Here is a 7,336-nt window from a genome sequence, read left to right as displayed (position 1 = left end):
ATTGTGTATGCTGTTACCACCTCTGCCTTTGCCGGAATAGGATCATTTCCAGTTCATTTTGGACTGGAGAATATTTAGTTAATGGCCAATCTTTCTAGAGAGATCTTAAGGTCATAAATGGGACATCTGTCCCATTAATATAAATATTAATAAAATATTTAAGGGCAGGTCCTGACCATGTCAAGGGCAGGTCCTGACCATGTCATTGTCGGGTCACGGCAAGGTCCTGAGTGGGTGCTGCCGAGGTCTCGGGTGGGTCCTGGTCGGGTCCCAACAGGATTCTAACTGAGTTTGTCGATTTGAGAATGAGATGTTTCAATTCAAAAAATGGAAGACTATTTTCAAAAAATGACTATTATTTTACGTTGCACCAAACACTCGAAAATACAGAAAACATTTTCAAGAAATCATTTTATCCCGAAACAAACGAAGCCTATGAGTTTTTCTTTTTCATGTTTCAATGTAGCTTATAATTTTTGGTTTGGGTGGTGTGCGGCAGCAGTGGAGCCAAGATTTTAATTAACAGAGAGTAATATTAAAACTATCTTTTTTCATCTCTACTATCTATTTCAGCGAACTATCCACTTTGTTTGAGTATTGCGTATTTTTCACTAAAACACATGTCAAGGATTTATATTTCAAGCTAGTTATTAAAGGTAATAAGTTGAACTACTGAAAAAGCATTTAGATACAACCAAGCTAGCATAATTAATATTTCCTTATTAAAAGAAGCAAATATGTTTTCTGCATTCAAGCACATAATTCAAAGTAATAATTCAGAATTTACCTAATCAAATAGACTATTAAGTTTTTTGAGTTACGTGTCTAATAGTATAATAAGGGCTTGTTTGAGATTGCGTTTGAGAGGCTTAAAAGTACTTTTGACACTCAAAAAGCTCGTTTGAAAAAAAAGTACTTGTTTGATAAAAAAAATTAAAAGCGCTTTTTCCTAAAAGCTCTTTCTGACTTAAAAGTTCTATTTCTTAAACGCAATCCTAAAGAGACTCTAAAACTATATACGGTAATAATATGAATTTCTCATGCTTTGAGTTTTTTATTGTGACCACAGTTGGTAAAAAGCATTTAGCTAAAATAAGGATTTTATTTTATTTTATTTGATTATTATTTTTTTTCAATGGTGGCCAAGAGAGGAAAGAATACATTGGGTAAATAAAATTTAGACGAGCCACTGGAGGCATTTGCCCCCTCCCGACCCTAGTGGGTGATGGTGTTGACAATAGGATGCAATAACTTTAAGTCAAGTTTTCAGCTAGGAACCAATAATTTAACCTCATTTTCGAGGTCTCAATCAATAGAAATCAATCATTTTGTATTGAGTTCTTGTCCAATTGCACGTATGTCAAAAATCATTAATCCTATTGACAACCACTAAATTTAGAACCATAACACTTTTTTCACAATAGCCAAGAAGAAGAAAGAAATGGTTTGGAGCCAAATACCAATCCTCCGTATCTTGCGGCCTTCACATGGCACCCAACATATTGTTACCTCCACTCAATTCATAGCCAACTAAATAATTATACTCTCATCTTCAAGGGGTGGTTCAATCGACTAGAGATCATGCCTCATAAAATAAAGGTCACTAGATCGAATCTCAAAAAAAAATAAAAAAATCATACGCTCTCTCCAACCACAACCAACTAGCCAAGGCTGCATCTCAAAGCCCCTCTAAACTTCACGATAATCTCATATAAAGGCATTCCAAGGCCTCACTAACGATTCTCAAGAAACTAGGAATTGGATTACAGAGATTCTGTAATTAACTTGAAATTAGGAGGAACTAGCTTGTTGGAATTTGCTAAATTTTTTTGGAGCTTTTTTGTGCTTTTTTTTTTTTTTTTTTTTTTTTGTTTTCTCCTCTTAGAGGCATATATATATATCATGAGCAAGGCCTTTCCCTTATGAAAAATAAAATTGACTACGAATATGCTCTTACAAATCTCACAGTGTTCATTATCTTGCTTAAGCAACACATGTTTTCACAAAATTGAATTCATAGTAGATCAAAATGTATTTCATGAGAATTATAATGATACATATTTGATACATATAAAATAGTTGTGCAATACGAGAAAAAGAACAAAAAACATTCATGTGGGTTTGTACTAACTTGTGACGTAAGGCATTCCAAATATTCATCCAGGTGTTCCACACTCTCCAAATCTGTGAAAAGACCTATCATCAATACTAAATTTGAGCTAAAACAGACCTAAAAATGTTCAAATAGAGTTCCTTCTTAACCTTCGAACGTTCAGACAAGTTAAGTCGAACGTTTGGCCAGAGAGGTGCGAATGTTCACTTCTGCACATAAAACCCATTTCGAACTAAATAGCCTTCTAACAACTTCTAAGCAAGTCCTAAGGTCATAACAAGATTCTTAACGTATTCTTATCCCAAAATAAAATCTCTATGCCAAACAAAATATGTCAAACAAGAATGAAATTCTAACCTATGCTTAAACTAAAATTAAAATCTAAAACAAAAATACAAACCCAAAATTAGCAACCAAGCTATGGAAAACACTTAAACCATAATATATAACAACTAGATAAATAACAAACTAAGTCAAGAAGGTTACTTCTCTAGAACAATGATCTTCAAGAAACCTTTATTCTTCCTCTCAAAACTCACAAAATACTCAAGTAGAGTTTTTGTAAGGCTTAGAGGGTAGAATGAGTCTTAGAAAGGGCTTGAGAAGGGGTATTTATAGGGTTGGGAAAAGTTAAGGGCGCTGCTCTTACAACCTACAGGTCATTGAATGTTTGGTGGTCCTAGATCGAACGTTTGGTGTACTGTTTACACAATAATTTAGGGGTTGCCGGGCATACTTTCGGTCATTACCTAGTGGGTCAAATTTTAGTCAACGAACGTTCAGTGGTCCCCCTGTGAAAGTTTGGTGTACTATTACCCAACGGGTCTAGGGTGGCTAAGCAAAAGTTCAATGGTCCCCTTGCGAACGTTCAGACAATACCCAAAATACCAAAATCTTCTTTCCAACGAACCCTAATGAATCATGAAATCTTGCTAACCCTCCAACTAAGCAAATCGTACACTTTTCTTCTAGACAACACCAAGAAGAACTTCAAGAGGCTAGATCTTCCCTCCTCCCCTTTCACGGTAGCAGTGCTCGGTGTCTTTTCTGTAAGCTCATTCGTTCTCCATTTCTGGCGGGTTGTTTTAGATCTAGTTTGTAGATCTAGATGTCACTAGATCTAGATCCAAATCTAGTCTCTTCAACCTTAGATCTGATCGTCTTCTTCGGTCAAGGCGTTTCTTCCGAACGGATGTCTATGATGCTGTGCTCCTCCGCTACAGCTTGTGGGGTGTTTTTTTTTTTTTTTTTTAATTTTATTTGTCTTGGCCTTAGGGTTGATGATGAATTTGTTGTCCTGGCCTTCGGGTTGAAGATGGAGTAGATCGGTCTGAGGGTTTAACTCTCTCACAGCCAGATTTTTAGTTTCTAGTTGTTTTTTTATTTTTGTTTTTTTTTTATTTGGGCTACCCATGTCCTAGATCTAGTATGCACGAAGCAGATCTGTTCCTTAAATGTAGTTGCACATGGGTTAGCAGAAGCTTGAAGTAATTTTTATGACTTTGTAACCTTCATAGTTGGCTATGATTTTTCAAAACTGTATGCTCTATGTTGTAATAGCTTTATGCTCATGAAATTGCATCAATGGAAGTTCCATATTTTTCAAAAAAAAACTAAGCTAATCATAGCATAATACTTACCCGAGGCACTACAATTACTCCTATAACAAATATCAAGGTATCAGCATCAACAAAAAATGTTAAATTGTCAGCACTACAAAAATTCCTCTCTCACCAACGCAAGTACCTCTCCCACCATCACAAGATTATATATAAAAAAAAAACAGGGAAAAATACACTTTACTCCCCCGAAGTTTAGGATGATTTTCAATTCGACCTGCAATGTTTCAATTTTTACAATGCACCCTCCTAGACTTTCAAGTTTTTGCAATTTGACCAATTTCATCCCAAACTTCCCATATTGCCCCTAATTTTTTTTTTATATTTTTTTATTATTTTGTATTTTATAAAAAATTTTAAAAAAAATCGGGGTAGTCGTAGCTACTCCTTTGGCCATCTATCCATTTTGCACCCCCATTTTTTTTTTTTAATAAAAAATAAAAAAAATAAATGAAAAATTATGGGCAATATGGAAATTTTGTGATAAAATTGGTCGAATTGCAAACAATTGGAAGTTTGGGGGCATTGCAAAAATTGAAACTTTAGAGGTCGAATTGAAAATCGCCCCAAATTTTAGAGCAGTAAAATGTAATTTTTCTGAAAAATATCAAACCGGCAGCATTACAAAAAATAAAATAAAAAAAATGCCAAACTATTCAATAAAAAATTATTGACCAAGGATCACGTAAGCAATACTCCAAGTCTTTCATATAAAAAAATAGGGAAAAATCTACTTTACCCTCCTGAAGTTTCAGGGGTTTTTCAATTTGAATCTCAAAGTATAAAAATTTACAATATACCCCTATGTTTAAAAAATAAAGCTAGGATTGCAAATGATTTGAAAATATATGAATCTGATAAGTGTTTTTAGAGTAAGTCCAATACAAATGACGAAGTCATTATATGTTTATCTATTGATTTTTTGGTACTGATTGTGATAGTATAAAAAATACAAAGAAGTTTTTGTCTTCTATATGTATATTTTTTTGGAAAAAATCCCCTTTACCTCCCTAAAGTTTCAAGTGTTTTTTAATTTGAACCCCAAAGTTTAAAAATTGGCAATGTACCCCCTAATGCTTAAAAAATTTTCAATTTAAACCTTCCGTTACTAATTTCCGTCAAATTGGACGGAAATCTATGAAATTACGTAATTACCCTTAGCTTTTTTTTTTTTTTGTTTTTTAAATTTCCGTCCAATTTAATGGAAATTAGTAACAGAAGGTTTAAATTGAAAATTTTTGAAACATTAGGGGGGTACATTGCCAATTTTTAAACTTTAAGGAAAACCAATTCCAAGAGCAATTGGGAATAAAAGAAAACATAAGCCAAAAGAATTCTCCTTTAATGATGCTGGGTCACACCAACTTTATGGTGAAAGTCACAAAACACCAACAATCTCCCACTTGACTTGAATCCCATCAAGTTGCAACATAGTTTATCTCCTTTAGATGTCTCCTCCACCTATCTTCAAGCTTGAAGACCAACTGAAGCTGCGCACAGCTTCAGTTTCTCAATAGTCACTCCTTTTGTCAGCATGTCTGCCGGATTCTCAATTCCACAAATCTTCTCAAGTAACAATTGTTCACTTTCAATAAGAGATTGAATGAAGTGATACCTCAATTGTATATGCTTTGTTCTTGAATGATACATCGGGTTCTTCGCAAGAAAAATGGTACTCTGACTATCACTGTGTAGAACGCCCTTCTCATTGTTCTTTCCCAACTCATCCAAAAAACCTTGTAGCCAAACCATCTCATTTCTAGCTTCTGTCACGGCCACATACTCTGTTCTGTAGTGGAAAGGGCTACAATTTTCTGTAACCTTAAGGTCCAACACACAGCAGTACCTCCTAGAGTATATACAAACCCTGTAGTACTTTTCCTGCTATCAACATCACCCGCTAGATCAACATCCACGTAGCCCTTCAGCTTTAATTCTGCACCTGTGAAGCAAAGGGACATATCTGAAGTTCCTCTCAAATATCGTAAAATCCACTTGACTGCTTCCCTGGATCACTCATGTACTTGCTCAGAACTCCCACTGCATGTGCAATATTTGGTCTAGTACAGACCATTGCATACATCAGACTTCCGATAGCTGAGGCATAAGGTACCTTGCTCATGCATGCTTTCTCTTGATCCGTCTTCGGTGATTGATCCTTGGTTAATCTAAAGTGACTCCCCAAGGGTGTGCTCACTGACTTAGCTTCATCCATGCTAAATCTATTGAGAATCTTCTTCACATACTCTGTCTGCAAAATCTTCAGTGTACTATTGGCCTTGTCCCTGATGATTCTCATCCCAAGGATTTGTTTAGCAGCACCCAAATCCTTCATTGCAGACTGTTTTAACAGCTGATTCTTCAACTTGTTGATTTCTTCCATACTGGCCCCTACAATGAGCATATCATCTACGTATAGAAGTAGAATAATGTAAGAGTTCTTAAGACTCTTGACATAGCAGCAATGATCTGCATTGCATCTCGTGAACCCAGTACTGAACATGAAACTGTCAAACTTCTTGTACCATTGTCTTGGAGCCTGTTTCAGGCCATACAAGCTTTTTCTCAGTTTGCATACTAAACTTTCCTTCCCCTGCACTACGAATCCCTGTGGCTGCTACATATAAATTTCTTCCTCCAACTCTCCATGAAGGAACGCAGTCTTCACATCTAATTGCTCTAGATGTAAGTCCTCCGCCGCCACAATGCTCAGCACAATTCTGATGGTTGTCTTCTTCACCACCGGAGAGAATATGTCTGTGTAGTCAATTTCTTCTTTTTGCTGGAATCCCTTGGCTACTAATCTTGCCGTGTAGCGTTTGCTACCATGATGTTCACCCTTTATTCTAAACACCCATTTATTGTGCAAAACCTTTTTACCTGCTAGCAACTCAGTCAGCTCCCAGGTCTGGTTAGTCAATAATGAGTCTATCTCATCTTTCATGGCTAACTCCCACTTGATTGAATCTTCAACCTTCAAGGCTTCAACAATCGTCTCTGGCTCACTGCCATCCGTCAACAAAATATAAAACAAGGAGGGTGAAAAACGTTGCGGAGATCTAATGGTTCTAGTAAATCTACGGACAACCACAATCGGTGTACCCTATTTAGTCTTTTGATCTACTATTTCTTCAACTTCTAGACCATCTTTAGTTTCTGAATCCCTGTCAACTTCTGAATTCCTTCTCTGAGCTACACTTTTAGAAATTTCATCTAGGTTGATAAATTCAAGCTTCTCAACCTTTGACTCTGTACTTACTGGTTCTGTACTTGAATTATTCTTATACACAACCATCTCATTAAAAGTAACATTTCTACTTCTAATGATCTTCTGGTTTTGATCATCCCAAAACCAATACCTGAATGCCTCATCCCCATAGCCAATAAAATAACATTTTCTAGACTTAGCATCTAGCTTGCTACAAGCATCAGATCAATATAGACATACGAAACACAACCAAAAACTTTCAAGTGAAAAACATTTACCTCATTTCCACTGCAGACTTCTTCAGGTAGTCTATGGCCCAAAGGAACTGATGGACCTCTGTTTATCAAGTAAGTAGCAGTGCTTACTGCATTCGCCCAGAATGTTTTCAGTAGTCCA

Source organism: Corylus avellana, chromosome ca6 (assembly GCF_901000735.1).
Source record: "Corylus avellana chromosome ca6, CavTom2PMs-1.0".
Lineage (NCBI taxonomy): Eukaryota > Viridiplantae > Streptophyta > Magnoliopsida > Fagales > Betulaceae > Corylus > Corylus avellana.
The sequence above is the reverse complement of the archived record's forward strand: the minus strand, read 5'-3'. Positions refer to the sequence as shown.